This window comes from Thamnophis sirtalis, unplaced genomic scaffold (assembly GCF_051295495.1).
Source record: "Thamnophis sirtalis isolate CommonGarterSnake01/CBP01778 unplaced genomic scaffold, rThaSir2_p1.2 scaffold_10, whole genome shotgun sequence".
NCBI lineage: Eukaryota > Metazoa > Chordata > Lepidosauria > Squamata > Natricidae > Thamnophis > Thamnophis sirtalis.
The window spans coordinates 53048582-53067228 of NW_028261390.1; the positions used below are offsets into that span (position 1 = coordinate 53048582).

The 18647-nt window shown below is 41.6% G+C and overlaps 1 protein-coding gene across 3 annotated transcripts in view; it reads left to right on the forward strand.

Moving 5' to 3' along the window:
- The first annotated feature begins 15353 nt into the window (after nucleotides 1-15353).
- CBR4 (carbonyl reductase 4) overlaps nucleotides 15354-18647 on the forward strand; it is a 32048-nt gene continuing 28754 nt past the window's right edge. For 2 of the 3 annotated variants that reach the window (XM_087724607.1, XM_087724609.1), the window contains exon 1: nucleotides 15479-15753. The gene's annotated coding sequence lies outside the window, so the exon portion shown is untranslated. The other variant, XM_087724608.1, reaches the window with a different exon arrangement.

Consider the following 18647-nt stretch of genomic DNA (forward strand, 5'->3'; position numbering starts at 1 on the left):
TTCAGTTACCAAAATAGTGGATAACATTAAACTCAGTACCTTTTCTTTAGTAACCAGTAGTTAGTTACGAGTTTAAAAGTCTTTGTTTCCCGACAAGAATGAAACAAGTTTAACATTAAAGGAAATGCATGCTGTATTAAGGTTAAGAATTCAAATTAGTTGATGATTGATGAGTTTCATGTAAAACACAAATGATTTTTTAAAATATATAAATGGGAGAAAATAATTGGTAGCTGAACTGGTTTCTTCCAATATCAAGTAGTTTCATTATTATTTTAATATATTGAAAACATTCCTTAAATGATACACTGAACAATTCATTTCTGTGGAATTTAAAAAGCTTGGTTTACTTGAATGTTTATATGATGTACAAACTATTTGAAATGAACTTTAATAAGGAAATGCTGGCATCAACTTTCATCAGCACCTATTGACACTTATGTGTTGATCTTATTTTCATGTATTAGTAGATTTATATGTGAGAGACTACTAGAAAGAATCTTCTCCATATGGTAGCGTACTTGTGTCACACAGGTACCTCTATTTCAAGATTTTATTATATAATGTCTATCAAAAATATAAATTAATATGATACTTCTTACAGTATAATACACTTTCTAATAACTTTTTAAGAAAATGGATCATCTTATTACTTTAAGGGCTTGTTATACACCATACAACAATTTTTAAAAATGCAGTTTTCATGTCACATGACCTTTATAAAGTTTGTGGGACTTGGATTGGTTTTTAGGGTTACGTGTAATTGAGTTTATGAACAAAAAAGCCTTTACACTCATTTTGGAGTACTTTCTTAAATTCTATGGAAAATTTTAATGTCTATATTTGAGGTCCAGTGAATGTTACATGCTTTTATCTGTTAAATTTCATTTCTAATAAATATTTTCTTAGCAAAGCACTTAAATGCACTGTGTTGTATTTTGGGAATTGTAGTTATTAGGGGGATGAACAGTAGAGGAATATAAAGAACACACACATCACCAATTTTTATATGTGTAGCTCATTCTGATCACATCCTCAGGTCTATAGAAACTCCCTTCTCCTGTACTCTATCTAGCAGAGGTAAAATTCAAACAGCTGTAACTTATTTTTCAGTAGATGAAATGTGCAGCTTATCTAGATCCTGGAAACAGAGAAAACTGATGGGGGGAAAAGACCCAGTAGTCCACTGAGTGTTTTTTATTTGATTTTTTGTTTGCTTTTGTTTTCTTTTTAATTTTAATTTTATAAACTTTTAATTTGTATTTATTTTATTGATATTTTATTAATTTATTTTTAAATTCTTATTAGGTGATAGGTGATTATCCCAAGCATGTTTAAATTAAGTTGCTTATGTCTGATTTACTCCCTCTGCTGGAAATTGATTTCAAGCTTCCACTATTTCTCTGAAATAATACAGGTAGTCCTTAAGTTCTAACTGTAATGGAGCTTGCCCATTATGGTCACAATGTTAAGTGAATCACGTTAAATGAATGAGCCCCCTCCCTGATTCCCCCATTGCAATCATTAATTGAATCCATGGGTCGTTAAGTATACATGGGGTACAGTATCTAGGGACGGGAAAGACTATGTTCCTGGTGCAGGAACAAGACCACCTACCTCCGGACACTCAAGGCATCCTCCCATTCACTAAGATTCATGCTACAGCTGCTTTTGCTTCCTTTGCACCAATTCCCTGTCATTGCTCACTTACCTCTCGAAGATCTGCAGAGCTCCAGAAAATCCTGGGCCATGTGGCAGAAAAGCAGTGGGCTTTCTTCCCAGGTCATGGATGGGAGAGATACCAATGGATGCCTGCCCTCCCTCAGCAGATGACACCATTTCAGACAACTGGGCAGGGACAACCCCAGGGATTGACACCCCCCCCCCCGATTCCAGTCCCACCTGCAATGTCCCATCAGAATCTTGCCCCACCTTCCAATAGAGAATTAATCTTGACAATAGCAGAAGGGATGAGTGAGGGGGAAGCTGCAATGTGGATAGTGGAGCTCCATGACGAGGTGGCTCCTGAGTTAAAAGATGTAACCAGGTTCCTTCCCTCTGGGGGGGGGGCAATAAAATGCTACCGTTGGGGTCAACCAGACCACAGAGCATCAAAGTGCCTGGCTCTATCCCCAATCTCTCACGAGTACGCACCGCCAACGCGATAAAGAGAAGGGCCCAGAAGCCACTGGAAAAGAGCCATCTGGGCCAACAATCTAAGAAAGCTGATCCCCAACCTAAGGGGATGAAAAGTCCAATCGATGGGGAAACCCCTTCCACCTCCGAGGAGGAGAATAGCGTAGACGACCTGATGGTGAGTGCACCCGTCCGTCTTTCTCCATCAAAGCCAAGCTCCAAGTACCCGAAACAGGGTGGAGGGGGAAGTTGAGGCAGTTGTGGACACCGGCTGCACCCGATGCTTAATCAGCATGTCAATAGTAAAGCAATTAGGCTTTACTATTATACAACAAGACCTCTAGCCCATCCCATTTGGTTTGAGCAGGTAGATGAAATGCTAATTGGGGGAACCCAAGCCACACGAATGACCGAATTGGTAAAGTTACAGATAGGCTGCCACTGTGAGTTCCTCAGATTCATCATGGCTCTGGAATTAATTATCAGGAATTAATTAACTTGGAACTTGCATGTCTGGACTAGTGGACACCTACAATAAAGTGAGAGAATGGCATTTGGAAATTGACCATTGGTGTTGGGCCGTTATCACCAGTGCAGCCAGAGGACCACCCTGGGATAATCAAACCCAATAAAGCAGACCACTCAGAGCCTGCAGCCCCTGCAGTGGAGGCAAAAAACCCCGGGATCCAGCAAGTACCAAAAGAGTACTGGGACTTGGCAGAGGTATTCAGTGAGGGAGATTGCAACTATCTTCCCCCTCATTGGCCCACCTATTGTGCAATAGAATTCGTACCTGGGACTACCAAAACGTACTTCCTGACTCCCAAAGAGATGGTAGAATTGAGGACGTACATTGACATCAATTTGAAGGGCTTTATTGAACCAACGAAGTCAAAAATAGCGGTCCCAGTACTCTGCAGAGAAAAAAAAGATGGTGGTGTTCATCTCTGTATTGATCTGCGGGGTTTGAATGCCGTATGCATGAAAAACACCTACCCCCTCCTCCTCATGAAAGATATGTTGAACCACTTGACTAAAGGCAAGGTGTTCACCAAACGACTTGAGAGAGGCGTATTACCACATATGAATCAGAGAGGGAGATGAATGGAAAACTGCTTTTAACTGCCCACTTGGCAGTTTTCAATTAAAAGTTATGCTGTTTGGGCTACAAGGGGCCTCTGCAGTCTTCATGCAGTACATAAATGAGATGCTACATGAGCACCTGTATCACGGAGTGCTCGTCTATCTCAATGACATCTTGATATTTTCTGAAACCCTAGAACAGTGGTTGGCAAACTCATTAATCAACAGAGCCAAATATCAACAGTACAACGATTGAAATTTCTTTTGAGAGCCAAAAGGAGGTGTGGCCTGTTTTGTGGGAGTGGCTCGGTGGTCATGTGGCCAACTTGGAAAATGTGGTGAAACTCACTTGATAAATCTCTTGCATAGCAACCAAAATTTGGGCTCAATTGTGGTCATAAGTTTTCTTTCTTTCTTTCTTTCTTTCTTTCTTTCTTTCTTTCTTTCTTTATTTATTTATTTATTTATTTATTTATTTATTTATTTCATCTCTCTCTCCCACTTTCTTTTTTTCTTTCTCTCTCTCTGTCTCTTTGTCTCTCTCTGTCTGTCTCTCTGTGTGTGGCTCTTTGTCTCGCCCTCCCTCCCTCCCTCCCTGTCTCTCTCTGTCATTCTCTCTGTGTCTAACTGTCTCTCTTTCTCTGTATCTGTCTCTCTATCTTCCCTCGCCCATCTCTGTCACTCTGTGTCTGTCTGTCTGTCTCTCACTCTCTGTGTCTGTCTGTCTGTCTCTGTCTCTCTCCCCTCCCTTCCTCTCTCTCATTCTGTGTATGTGTGTGTTTGTGTGTCTGTCTCTCACTCAATCACTCACTTTGTGTGACTCTGTGTATCTCACTCCCCAGTCTGCCTCTCCCCTCCCCCTCTCTGTCTCTCTCTCTCTCTCTGTGTGTGTCTGTCAGTCTCTGATTCCTTTTCTCTGTCTCTTTCTCTCTCTGTGCATCTCTCTGTCTGCATTTCTCATCTTCCGGCCATGGCCCCACTCTGTGGAAAAGATAAGGCGTGTGCACGCCCCACAGAATTACAGTCCGGAGCAGCACAAAAGCCCCTCTCCCAACTGGCACTTCCTCTCTCAAAGGGCTTTGGAGGAAAGCTTCTGCAGAAACCTGGGTGAGTGAGAACAAGTTCCCGCCATTACAAAGTGTCTGAGACTGCAATTGTACGGGCTGTGCGCGTGCACGCCTATGTTTTCCACGGCGTGGAGCAGTGGCGAGGCTCTGCGCAGCTGATGATTACTCTGGAGGCCATCCTGGAAGACAACCCCACTCCTCGCGGATGGCCTCCAGAGTTGTTGGTGGCTGCGCAGAGTCTCGCTGCTACTCCATGCCGTGGAAAACATAGGCGCGCGCACACAGCCCATACAATTACAGTATCGGAAACTTCGTAACAGCGGGAACTTGTTCTCACTCACCCGGGCTTCTGCAGAAGCTTCCCTCTGAAGCTCTCCGAGAGAGCAGGGGCCAGTTGGAGAGGGGCTTTGATCCTCCTCTGGGCTGTAATTGCACAGGGCGTGTGCACGAGCGTATGTAGTCAGGTGGGCCCTACTCACTTGGAGACATTTCCTGGAGGAGAATGTGCCATTTGAGGTCTGGACCGACCCATTAAAACCTCAAAGCTCTCAAAAGCCCTCAAAGAGTGTCCCCAAAGCAAGTTCACTGGGCACAATACTTCTGAAGGTTCAAATTCGAACTGAAGCACATCCCTGCAGGAAAGAACTTGTTGGCGTATGCCTTGTCAAGGAAACCACAGTACGACAGTAAGAAGGAAGAAGTGGTTCACCCCATCCTTTCTTCTTCCTACCAAAAGTATGAGTCACCACCCAAAGCCAGGAAAAGTTGATGGCAGCGATGAAATCGTTGTTGCCAGCAGACCCAGGGCTCAACAATAACAAGGATATCCTGACGATGAAAGATGGCTTAGCCTGGAAGGGATCCAAGCTGCATGTTCCCGCAAGTTTGAAGCTGGAAGTTCTACAGCAAAGCAATGATGCGAAACACTGCTCGCTCCAATCATCCTTTTGTGTGGGGAACAAAGTTTTCTTATCTACCAAATACATAAGATTAAGAATGCCTAACTTATATTCTAGTTCAGTTAAAACAGAGAGGCTCTGATCCAGCTATAAAGTTCAGTTCAGATAAAATGGAGAGGAAGAGAAGGAGGGGGCATCTTAATCACTTCACTTTCTTTGTTCTTTGTTCTTTCCTCTGGCAAATGCTTCGCCGATAATTTCCAGCAATACAGCTTGATATTTTTAAATCCAGTTTTAAATCCAGGCTAGTGCTTTTCTTGATTTTTTTCCTTGTTACATTCCATCTCTCATTGATTAGAATTGCTTAAAATATGTTTTAATTATGACAAAACCCGAACAAAGCAAGTCTCCTTGGTATGTTTTTAACTTTCGTCTTCCATTCCTTTATAGAGTTCTCCATTGTCAATTAATCTCTTTTAAGGACACAATCTTTTCAAGTCCAAATTCAAAGTTTGTATTTCAATGGGTTAGTCAATTCTCTGTATTTCTCATTTCTGTCACCAAGTTGTTTAAAACAAGCAGTTCTTTTTGAGCTTGATTATTTTTAACCACCATTTCCCCCCCCCCTTTTTTTCTTTTATTTCTACCAAAATCCCAATCTATCCCTCAATATTATTTATACTTACAAGGTTCTTTGCCTTTTCCAAATTCTGATTTATGTCAGTTGGTTAATTAACTCTTCTTATCAGATTTCATATTCCTTTTGTACACCGCTCCTGCTTAGATGCTTTGGCCAGCAGCCCTCAGCTTGATGGTAGCCATGTTGCCATGCTGCCTCTCCCGACGGCGATTCAAAGAACTAATTTCTGACCTACGAGGAACCTGTTACACTCCTCTAGATCTAATAAGATGCAGCTGCTTCTTCACTTTTCCTACAGAAAAGTTCTGATCCAAAATGGATCTTAGCATTGGTTTTTCAGACAGAATTTATGTGAGGCTCTTCAGAGCCCACATTTTTTCCGCCTGTCTCGCTGAGCACTCCAAAATTAACTCTTTTAAAGTCCAAGATTCTAGTTTGACTTTGGTCTACTGCTTGTGCTTGTATAATGTTGAATTCCTATTGCATGATCTCTCTCAGCTTCAACACCTTTTATCATTTCATCTCTGTTAGCGAGAATTGAGTTCAGTATGGCTAATCCCTAGTTCACCTCTAATTTTTGGGAGACCAAATTGTCTGCTAGGTTTGTCAGAAACCTGTTTGAACTTCCACTTGGTGCAGAGTTTGTCTGCCAGATGATGTCAAGATAGTTAAAAAAACCCATTACTATTGTGATGTGCTTCCTACATACCTTAGTTAACTGACTAGCAAAAAGTTCATCTATTTCCTCTGTTTAGTTGGGTGACCTATAGAACACATCTATTGCAATGTCATTTCCCCCCTTTTATATTGACCCAAATGCATTCAAGGCAGTTTTCATCGTTGCTGTGCTCTATTTCTGTAGAGATGTATTTTATTTTTCATATATAGTGCAACAAAATATGTTTTGTTCTTCTGACCTTGCACCATTTTTGTTGCCCATCTCTGGACTTGCTCGATCTTAGAATAGAATATAGTTAGAATAGAATAGAGTTGGAAGGAACCTTGGAGGTCTTCTAGTCCAGCTCCCTGCTTAAGCAGGAGAATCTATACTATTTCATATAAGTGACTGTCTAGTCTCTTCTTAAAAACATCCAATGATGGAGCACCCACAATTTCTTTCCTTTTTTATTTATTTCTAATGTTGCTCTTTAACATCCATAAGTGCTTAGTGAACAGTATATTATCTGGGTCAATATATTTGCATACAATTCCAATAATGATATTATCATTTAAATATACATAATCATACTTTTTCAACTTCTAATATTTGTGTATACATAGTAATCATAATATGTTCTATTATATTTCAGTATGCCTAATATTAGGGAAGCGGTGGCTCAGTAGCTAAGACCCTGAGCTTGTCGATCAGAAAGGTTGGCAGTTCGGCAGTTCGAATCTCTAGTGCTGCGTAACGGAGTGATCTCCCATTACTTGTCCCAGCTTCTGCCAAACTAGTGGTTCGAAATCGTGTAAAAATGCAAGTAGAAAAATAGGAACCACCTTTGGTGGGAAAGTAATAGCTTTCTGTGCACCTTTGGCATTTAGTCACGCCAGCCACTGACCACAAATACGTCTTCAGACAGTGCTGGCTCTTCGGCTTTGAAACAGAAATGAGCACCGCCCCCTAGAGTTGGAAACAACTAGCACATGTGTGAAGGGAACTTTACCTTTATATCTAATATTATTTTCCCAATTTCTATTTTCTATTTATTTTTTCTAACAGTTATTAGAATAACCATCCGTTGAAAAGTATTCTATGTCTATCCATCATCTCTTGCCCTTTTTAGGATTTCAACTCTTATTAACATTTTGGTGAATCTGTCCTGCTTCTTCTCTGGTATCTTACAATGCCTTTTGCCATTTTTATTTAATCTAAATATTTTCATTACCACAGCATCTGATTCTTGCTGTTGGATCTCTAGAATACCCATCCCATTTCCCCATCATTTTTAAAGAATCTTTCTCTTTATTGTCCTTTCTATTTTGAATTCTTAAAAAATATTCTATTTGTTGTGTGTTCAAAATTATTGTTGTCTCTTCCATCTTTTTGTCTAGTTGTATCATTTTTAAAATTATTTTCTCTGCTTTTTCCTCAACACTTTCTGGTTTCTCCTCTATTTTCTGAACATTTTGTTCATTTTTTATTGTCATTTGCTGTGTTTTTCCTAATCTCACTGTATCTTGCATCAATTCCATCATCTCCTTATCTTGTTATATCTTCCTGATGAAAGAAATGTCCTTCTGGGTTCGGCTCCAAGTGGGGAAAAAGACACTGGAGACATGGAGGCTGCTTGGAAAGGTGGTTTATTGTTGGACAGGGCCACATTGCCCAGGTTCGCCTGGTGCACCAGTTGCGTCCCTACCTGAACCGGGAGGCCCTCACAACAGTCACTCGCGCCCTTGTGACCTCTAGACTGGACTACTGCAACGTGCTCTACATGGGGCAGCCCTTGAAGAGCATTCGGTGACTCCAGCTTGTCCAGAATGCAGCCGCGCGAGCGATCGTGGGTGCACCTCGGTTCACCCACGTAACACCTATCCTCCGCGAGCTGCACTGGCTGCCTATTGGTCTCCGGATACGCTTCAAGGCGCTAGTCGTCACTTATAAAGCCCTTCATGGTATTGGACCTGGGTACTTGAGAGACCGCCTGCTGCCAATTACCTCCACTAGACCGATTAGATCCCACAGATTAGGCCTCCTCCGAATTCCATCCGCCGGCCAGTGTCGACTGGCGACTACCCGGAGGAGAGCCTTCTCTGTGGCTGCTCCGACCCTCTGGAACGAACTCCCCGTGGAGATTCGAACCCTCACCACCCTCCAGGCCTTCCGCAAAGCCTTTAAAACCTGGCTGTTCCGACAGGCCTGGGGCTAAAGAACCGTTGCCCCCGTCTCAAATGGTATGACTGTCGTGTGTTTTAAATTATGCATTGTTCTGTGTCATTTTTAATTTTGTTTGTATCACCCCTTCCCTGGTTTGAGTTGTGAACCGCCCTGAGTCCCCTTCGGGGGAAAAGGGCGGCATATAAATAAAATAAACATCAACAACAACATCAAATAAACACATGGCTTGAGCCCTGAACAGAAAAGGTGATCGCATGCTTCAATGTTGGTGGAGAAGAAGAGAAGGGCTGAGGGAGGGGCTTGCTAGGCTTTTTATAACCTGTTTAGTCCCACCTTTCTGTTTCCTGTTCCTGTGTAAGAAATGTATTCTGATTGGTTGTCAGACTCCAATAGGGCCATGCAGGGGCAATTCTCTGGGCTGTGTTTGGAATCCAGGTTTAGTTGGGTTCTGGGAGAGGGCTGGATGATAACTTCCCACATTCCTTAATACATTGAAGCATCAACTTTATAGACTGCTTTTGTTTTCTCCTGCTGAGCCATTTTGTGCTGATATATTACACTAATACTTGTTCAATATTACACCAGAGTTTCAATATTCCAATTGTCCAAAATCACCAAACACACCAGTATTAATAAAATTTACATAGTCCTGGAACTGTTCCTTAAACTGCCCTAAATTTATAATCCTTAAAATTTTCCAATTCATACCCTCTGAATTTTCCAAATTTTAAGTCTTATTCATTTTTTCTTCTTTCTTCTTAGTTTTCCAAATTGGGCCACCATATTTCCCCAAATGCCTTAAATCTGCCAAGTCAGATAAATAGTTTCAAAAATGTTTCTTGTTCATTGTAATCCACCTTGCCTTAAAAATCTTCAAATGCCCCCCTAATACTTCCAGGCAGCCAAAACTCCAATTGATATGGGACCAAAATAAAAAGGACTTCCAGGAGTTTGTCTTTCACTACCCCTCTTTGTTATTTTTGCAGTATATCAAGTAATTCTTAGTTCAAGATTATTCCCACAAAGTACTAATATAATATCTTCTTTGACCAGTAGATGGTAGCCTTGTTCTAAAATCCAGCTTTAAACGGTAAACTGTGTGTGTGTGTGAGAGGGGTAAGAAAGATAAAAAGCAAAATTCCTCTTTCTTTGGATGAATTCTTCCAATAATCAAGCAATATTACCAACAAATTAAATCCCTTTTCACACTGCTAGCAGTTCCACTCCAGTCCTTTATTTTAAGGCTTCACAATCTTCCCTTGATAGTTTGTTTCACTTTTAGGTCTGTGAGCTTTCTCCATGTAATAAATCGCTGCTTTCTTAATGTTTTCGAGAATCTTTTTTTGAGAGTTCTTTTATTTGGGTTTAAGTCTCTAATATAGAAGTTGAAAGTTATCACCCAGTTTCAGTCCACTGTCCACAACTCACTCCAGCACATATTCTTCTTGTCCCAGTTGTCACAGCTTTGGTCTTGCCAAAAATGCCTGTCATCTCTGCTGCTGATCAGGACAGTTTTCTTTGGATCAAACAAGAAATTGCTGTTTCCTCAGGACTAACAAAGCATCTCGCCTTTCTTCACCACTACTCCAGGGTGGCTTTGAACCTGTAGGGTCTCCTGGCAAGCAGATATCGGCTGGGTTTCATGAAGCCCCCATGGAGCTTCCGTTAGCCCATATCCGTCCCACTGTGACACCAATTGGTCAATTGAGCACCCACAATTTCTGAAGGCAGGCTGTTCCACTGGTTAATTATCCTCACTGTTAGGAAATTTCTCTTTAATTCCAGGGGTTGCTTCTCTCTTTGCTTAGTTTCCAATCATTGTTTCTTGTCCTGCACTCTGGTGCTTTGGAGAATAATTTGACCCCTATTAAAGGAAAAACCCGATGCAGTTAATAACAATTGAACAGACAGTCCTTCACCCAGGAGGCCAGCCTTTGTGCTCTGTGTGCACGCCCAGGTGGTGAGACAGGAGGCGGCGGGGAACGAAAAACAGTTTTCATTAATTTGAACTTTGCAGCCCACCATCAGTTTGGTTGTTTGAGTGTGTGTGTGTGTGTTTGTGTGCATGTGGGAGGGGGCAGGGGGAGCTGTCTCACTCCTTGCAGTCCCACACCCTCAACTTCTGCTGATAATAAGCTGCAAGCTAACGAAAGCTGTTTTTTTTTTTTGCAATGCTTTTTTTTTTGTCAGCTCCTTTTTTTTCATTTTTTTTCAAGGGTGTTAGCTATTCCTGCCAGTTTAGTGTCATCTGCAAATTTGATGAGTTCCTCTTCTATTTTCTCATCTGTCATTTATGAAGATATTGAGGAGTACTGGGCCTAAGACGGAGCCTTGAGGTAACCCACTGCTTACTTCTCTCTATGTGGATGTGGTACCATTAAGAACTACAGTTTGTCAGCCAGCTACAAATCCATCTGGTGGTGATGTTGTCTATTCCACATGTTTCTAGCTTACCAAGAAGTAGGTTGTAGTCTACTTTGTCAAATGTCTTACTGGAATCTAAGTATACTATCTCCACAGCATTTCACTTGTCTACTAATTTAGTGACTTTATCAAAGAATGAAATAAGATTGGTTTGCAAACACCCCATAAGATTGGGTCTGTTTTTAACAAATCTGTGCTGGCTACTAGTTATAACTTTATTTGCTTCTAGTTGTTTGCAGATCTGTTTTTTGATTATCTTTTCCAGGATCTTCCCAAGTATTGATGTTAGATTACTTCCCGTGTGCTCCAAGGTTTTTGAAAGATATGGTACAATGATTCTGAGATAACATCTGCCAGCTCCTTCAAACTCTGGGATGTAATCTGTCAGGCCCTGGTGATTTATATAGGAATGGGCCCATCTATTCCTTCCCCTCACTCAGCTCAGTGGTTGGTCTTGTTGGAAGAAATGTCCTTCTGGGTTTGGCTCCAAGTGGGGAAAAAGACACTGGAGGCATGGAGGCTGCTTAGAAAGATGGTTTAATGGTGGGCAGGACTGCATGGCTTGAGGTCCTGGGGAAAAAGGTGATCACATGCTTCCAGGTGTTGGTTGAAGAAGAAGAAGGGTTGAGGGAGGGGCTTTCAGGGCTTTTTATAATCTGTTCAGCCCCACCTATCTGCCTTCTGTTCGTGTGCAAGAAATGTATTCTGATTGGTTGTCAGACTCACATGGGGCCATGCAGGGACAACTCACTAGTCTGAGCCCAGGTTTGGTTGAATTCTCAGATACCATGTGGTTTGTTGGGTAAAGGGCTTATACTAGCATGCCTTGATTCCATCACCCTGGAGTTGATGGGGTGGAGTCCTTGTTATGTGAATAGACTGGTTTGGCATCTTAATGGCCCATTGACAAAAATGGGGGGAGGCAGGAAGTTTCTCTTTAAAATGTTTCTCCTTTTTCACATCCAGGGAAACATAATATTCTGCCTTTTCAATATTTCCTAGGATATTTCATTTTTCTAGGAGAGGGGTGGGTTTTAACTTCCTACAGTCTATCACTCCCTTGGCAGAATGAGATGACTCGACTGCTAGCTTGACATGGCCAGCTGGGGGCAACTTCTCACCACCACCAAGTCCCCTCTGCCAATTCATTGCCATTTCTTTGCAGGATATCTCAACACCAGAAATTTGCTGTAGGAACAACTCACTAGGGGCACTGGTTGGAGAGCTGGAAGGGGGGGGGGCAGGTGAGCAAGTGGGCTGTCAGAGGGGGATGGTGATGGGTGGACAGGCGTTGGATGGGCAATGAGCGGGAATTGGCTCTGGCCTAAAAACTGAATGGGCAGTTTGGGTATGGTTGTGGACAGGGCATTCCATTTGGTGAATGGAGTGGAAGGCAATGGGCGGAGGCAATGGCAGTGTGTGTGTGTGTGTGTGTGTGTGTGTGTGTGTGTCAAAATGGGAAACCCACACTGTTGCTCTGCAAGGTGTTGTTGTTTTTTGCTTAATCTTTGAGGGTGTCTTGCTCTGAAAATAAGTGCAGTTTTGGGAAGCAATGGGGTGGGATGTCAACTTTTTTTTAAATTAATAAGACTTGTTTTGAGTTGCATTCAAATCCTTGCCCATCAAGTAGATTGCAGTTTGCAGCTGCATTTAGCTGTGGGTCCGATGCACCAAGTAAATGGGACTGTGTGGACAGGAAAATTTGGAGTCTAAACTGGAAAAAAAACCTTGTCTCAGCTTTACTCTTTGGACAGCATCTGTATCGTTTTGGGGAAACATTGCTGTGACCATCCAAATGCACTCTGCACATTACCAGAAACACAATGAAATCATCCACTCCACCCATTACCGCCCACCTCTGACAACTCACTCACCCACCCGGCTTTCCACCCAGCACCCGCAGCGATTTGTCCCCACAGCGAATTTCCAGTGTTGAGATGTCCTGCAAAGAGATGGTGGCAGCAACTTGGCAGTGGGGACTCAGTGGTGGTGAAAAGTCTGTCCCCAGCTGGCTGCCTCGAGTTAGTGGCACCAAGTTATCTATGACCGGTTACTTGTTTATATGTACACTGTGAGCTTATGCACCAGAGACAAATTCCTTGTGACAAACACTTGGCCAATAAAGAAATCTAATCCGATCCGATCCGATCCAAACTAATCTAATCTAATCTAAAGAATGCTAAATAACACTTATTTTAAAGTAAATACACTTAGGATCAATTGATAAATGCACAAAATTCCTCTGTACTACACGCAAAGTAAACTTTTCGAACTCAGTAACATGGATCAATTGTAAAGGAAAGTATAAATTGCAACAGCTGCTGTAATTCTGTGGAAAAATGTGTTTGAATATTTCTAAAAGTACATTTATTATACAAATTGGCTATTCTTGCTATATTATGAATGCAATTTAAAATATTTTCCTTGCTGCCTTATTTTTAATAAGGAATTCTTAAAATCAAAAGAAATGTTCCTTTTGATTCTGTAGTTGTTTCATTTGATTGGCAACATACATTATTTTACAGATGTATTAAAATGTTAATTTTGTATGCAAGGTTTTCACAAAGCATGATGGAGCATAATTAAAGTGTAATTAAGTAATTTTCTTTAGTTTTTGCCTTTTACATAGGAAAAATCCTGGGTTCTATTATTATTCCTACTGCATTCATAAATTAACAATGTCCCTTTCCAACACAAATTAATCCATGCCCTAAAGTTATCTTGGTTCTGTTTCTTTTCTTTGATGAACATTTCTTTTTACATCCATATTGTTTAACAAGTTGAAGTTGACATAATTGCTTATACAGTAGCTTATTAAGTCACAGCATCACATAATTAGTTAACAGAATACATTTTTGACGTATTCTGAAAGCTAGTGACAATTCTTTAACTATTTGACTCCAATTTCTTAGTCTGTTTGGAAAAGGTCAGCAAGTTGTTCAAGCTTTCTGAAATCTGAAGAGATATTTTTCATGAAATATGAGCAGTCATATCATTTAGTGGCTTTGCAATTATCAGTAATTAGAAATGTACATATATACATACTTACACACATATGTATGCATGTATTTTTAAATAGTTTTAGGACCTCTAGTAATTACTGTATTGCTATCTTGTTAAGTCATATTGAATACTAAGATGTGTTTATTTTAAATCCACTATTTAGGGATTAGTGTTTGCATCTAACAACTCTAAAAACTTAGCAGGCCATTATTCCTTATTTGATTGACAATGGTTTAAAAATCTTGTCTGAATCAAATGAAAATGCTTTATCGTATATATTTTGAACAGAATTGTTAGAACAAAATCTTACAAGAGAATATAACTGGTATTTGCCCTAATAATGAGAAAACTACATATACATTTTAAAAAGAAACCTTTTCCTTTCTTTTAATCAATTGATAGCTTGATGCACTACGATGCAAATACACATTTTAAAAAAGCTTGATTTACAGATGTTGCCCAATGGAACTTTTGTCTGCTTGAAGACCTCAGCAGGCTTGCAAGGCATGCCAAGACCATTTTCTGAAAGTGGATGGGATTAAGATTGGATTGCATGAAGGAGATTCAAGTGTACTCCATCCTTGGCTCTAAAAACTCAGTAGATGCCTTTGGGTTTTTGTGGTGTGGAAAATAAGATGGACAAATATCATGTGCGCTGCCCTGAGCTCCAGAAGGAAAGGTGTAATATAAATCTAATAAATGATTCATTGAAATCGTCCATTAACCTTGTAACCATAAATAACAGCATTTAACAACGTGAGAAGCGCTTGAACGCTGTCAATAAGTAAAATAATTGCTAATTCCACAAAATGATTTATTTAAAAAAAAATCTAATATCAGTTGAACACAAGGCGAACAAAACAATTGCAACAGCCACATTGCGGGCTTCGCTAACCGCAACTAAAAAGAAGACGGTGCTGAAGAGATGTCAGTCCGGGAAGTCTCTCAAATAATGGTCACGCCTCTTGCAAGCTAAGGACCGCCCACTCTGGGTGAAATAAATCACGGCCGAGGGACTGTTTTTTTTCCAGAGAGGAGGGACTTCGAGAAAGCTTCCAATCGACTCTCTTCGCTTTCCAGGAAGCAGACTAGAGAGGCGCTCGCTGGTTAAGGGCGACTAAACGACCCGAGGCCCAGCCAGCATTGGCCGCGTCTCGGTCACGTGATCACCCCTGCCCACTCGCCGAGCCCACAGCTTCCCCCCCCCCCCGCCCCCTTGTCCGCTCTTCCGCCCTGCGTGCTCTAGGCCAGAGGTCTCCAACCTTGGCAACTTTAAGACTTGTGGACTTCAACTCCCAGAATTCCTCAGCCAGCATTCTGGGAGTTGAAGTCCACAAGTCTTAAAGTTGCCAAGGTTGGAGACCGCTGCTTTAGGCGGTAGGTACAATTGCCGCGGTCGGTGGTCACGTGCCGTTCGTGTTCGGGGTTGTGGCTTTTGCTGCCAGGTTGCATCTCTGCTGCAGCTTCGTGTCATCGCCCCTTGAGTGGAACGCTGCGTTTGGAGAACGTGATTCTCGGGCGGCGAGAATCACGAGTTTGAGTGTTACATTGTAGGCTAACCAGATGCAAAAGCACTGTTGGCCATAGCATGGGCGAAAAGCACATCTGGGCTCGAAAAGCTCGCCTTGAATTTCAATTCCAGGACTGACAACAAAGAAGGTGGTACTTTTACTGGAAATAGTTGTGCGGCGCTGCAGGAACCGCTTAACTATACTTTGCTATTTAAGTTCTAACCTGAATGAGGTGGATCTCGTTTCCATCGCTGCAACCAACACAGGGCTGGCTAGTTCTTCAAGACAGCGGGAGGGTGCCAGATTGGGGAAGATGGTCGCAGATTAAATAGATTGAATCCTAACGGATTTAGGACCACTGCTCTGTGATTTAGAAATTGGTAGCATTCAGTTAATAGGTAACAAAATAACTAGTTTATAAAATTAACATCAAACTGTTTCTTTTAGCACAAAGAAAAATAGCTTCCTTGATCTAAATATCTAAATATCCTCAGCCAGAAATCAACTATTTAAAACGTTGCTGTGCTGTGTATTTCTTAGTAAACACTTCCAAGAAATATATATGGGTAATATTTTGAAATACAAATCCTGTAATCTCTGAGCATTGCCACTGTTCTATGTGTCTGGCTCTGCTATTTATGACCGAACCTGAAGTTATAGCTGTTGCAGGACACACATTCATTTGCCAATATTTGACCACAGAAATATTGCAGTGCCTCTCAATCTTATCTTTCTCCCCCTCCCGGCCCTGCAAGCATTTTCCTCTGATGGCTCCCCACCAGCTGTAGGCCTGATTCCCATCATACCAATCCCACATACTCATCTTCATTTATCTTTTGAAAAGTTGGAACCTGGAGCATTCATAGAATGGAAACAAGTCACTTTGTTGCTCGGTCGCCTGAGTCGTTTCTGCAATATTCTTCAGTATTGTGAAACCTCATTAAGAAAACAAATCAGTTTGTCTCATAGCTGCCATTTTGTAACCATCCACAAGCGGGCATGGGCAGAAATGACCCATTTTTGGGTCACCACCACCCAGCCCAGGGACAACTCATTCCATTTTGCTGGTTTAAAAAAGTTGCACTGCGCTGCAGCAAGATTCTGGAATTGCACCAGTGGTTGAGCAACCAGGTGACCTGTTCTAGTGCTATGCAAGGCTTCAGAGCTCTTCAAAGGGTAAATAAGGCGAGTATTTAGCCATGTGGAGTGGAATCAGAGCCGAGGTGGCGCAGTGGGTAGAGTGCAGTACTGTAGGCCACTTCAGCTGACTGCTATCAGCAGTTCAGCGGTTCAAATCTCACCGGCTCAGGGTTGACTCAGCCTTCCATCCTTCCGAGGTGGGTAAAATGAGGACCCAGATTGTGGGGGCGATATGCTGACTCTGTAAGCCGCTTAGAGAGGGCTGAAAGCCCTATGAAGCGGTATATAAGTCTAACTGCTATTGCTATTGCTAAAGGCTTGGGAAGTTATAGTGAGAGTGGGAAAGGACAGGGGGTATCTTGGAGAGTGGGGAAGGCCTTGGGAAGGCAGGGGCAGGTGGGCCTGAGCCTGTGCTAGGCCACCAAGGCCCTCCTCTACCTCCAAGACAACCTGTGCTCCACTTAATAACCTGCATGTTAATTTAATAATTCAATGGGGAGAGCAGGGATGGTGGGGGTTGTTAAGTGAGTCACTTCACTTTAATAGTGGTTATGCAACCATTGTGGGTAGGCCCCATTATGGTCATATCTCAAGGATTAGCTGTATATATTGCTAGGCTTTGTGGAAAACAAGAAGTTTAGCTAGCTGTATCTTTGGCTGGACCCATCAGGGACCTTTTGTGATCTTGTTCCAAATCAACAATAAAAAAACTGGTTTGTTATTTCATCCAGTTCAGGTTATAGTATTGTTGATTGTTTATTCTGCTTTTTGATGTTTGAAGAAAAGAAATAATGCCTCTGGTAGTGAACAAGCTTAGTTGAATATTAAATCCACTAATTATACGGTTGTTTACAGTTCAATAAAAATGGCAAATATTGACAATGGCAAGACAATGAATGGCTTTGTCATCCACGCCCTTTGCTGCACTTATAATTTCAAATTTCATTCCAAACAGAGGTAATTCATAACCATTGCAAGGAAAATGTGGTCTGTGGTTACCCAATGTTTACATTTAGGAGGACTGTATAAATATGCAACATGTAGTTTGTTTTAGGTAGCCTAATGATTCAGTCATCAAGGATTGAAAGATATGAGTTGTAAGACAGTTAACCACACAGATACAGAATAATAGAATAGTAAAGGACTTTGGAGGTCTTCTAGTCCAATCCAGACAAGAGTCCCTATACCAGGGCTGTCAAACTCCCGACCCACGAACCGGATGGGTCACACCTATGCCAGGTTTAGGGAAGGGGGGAAAAGTCCCAATGCATCACATGATGCCACCATGACGACGTGAGTTTGACACCCGTGCCCTATACCAGTTTAGACAAATAGCTGTCTAGTCTTTTCTTAAAAACCTCCAGTGTTGGAGCATCCACAACTTCTGAAAGCAAGGTGTTCCACTGACTGATTGTTCTTACTCTCAGGAAATTTCTCCTAAGTTCTAGGTTGCTTTTCTCTTTCAGTTTCCATCCATTGCTTCTTCTTTTTTTTTTTTAAATATATATTTTATTCATTTTCACATTCCATTTTACAGTCACTTACATACTGGATATTTGCTATAAGAAAAGAAATAAAATAAAAAAGAAAACACAACTCATCATCATTCACAACCCCACCTGACACTTCCATCCTCCATACACCCCATCTTTCCCCTCCAACTTTCCTTTCCTCCCTCTAACACTCCCCTTCCCTACTTCCCTTTCCCCTCAAACCTTCCTTTCTCCCCTCTCCTGGCATTCCCCTTACGCCCTCCTTACATTCCCCTTACTCCTTCCTTACTCCTCCCTCTTCTTTCCCTCTACCTCTCCCCTTGGTGTGTTCCTTTATTCAACTCTTATTGAGCTATAATATGATAAAAAATAAAGAAATAAAAAAATAAATAAACCAAGGAAAAAAAAT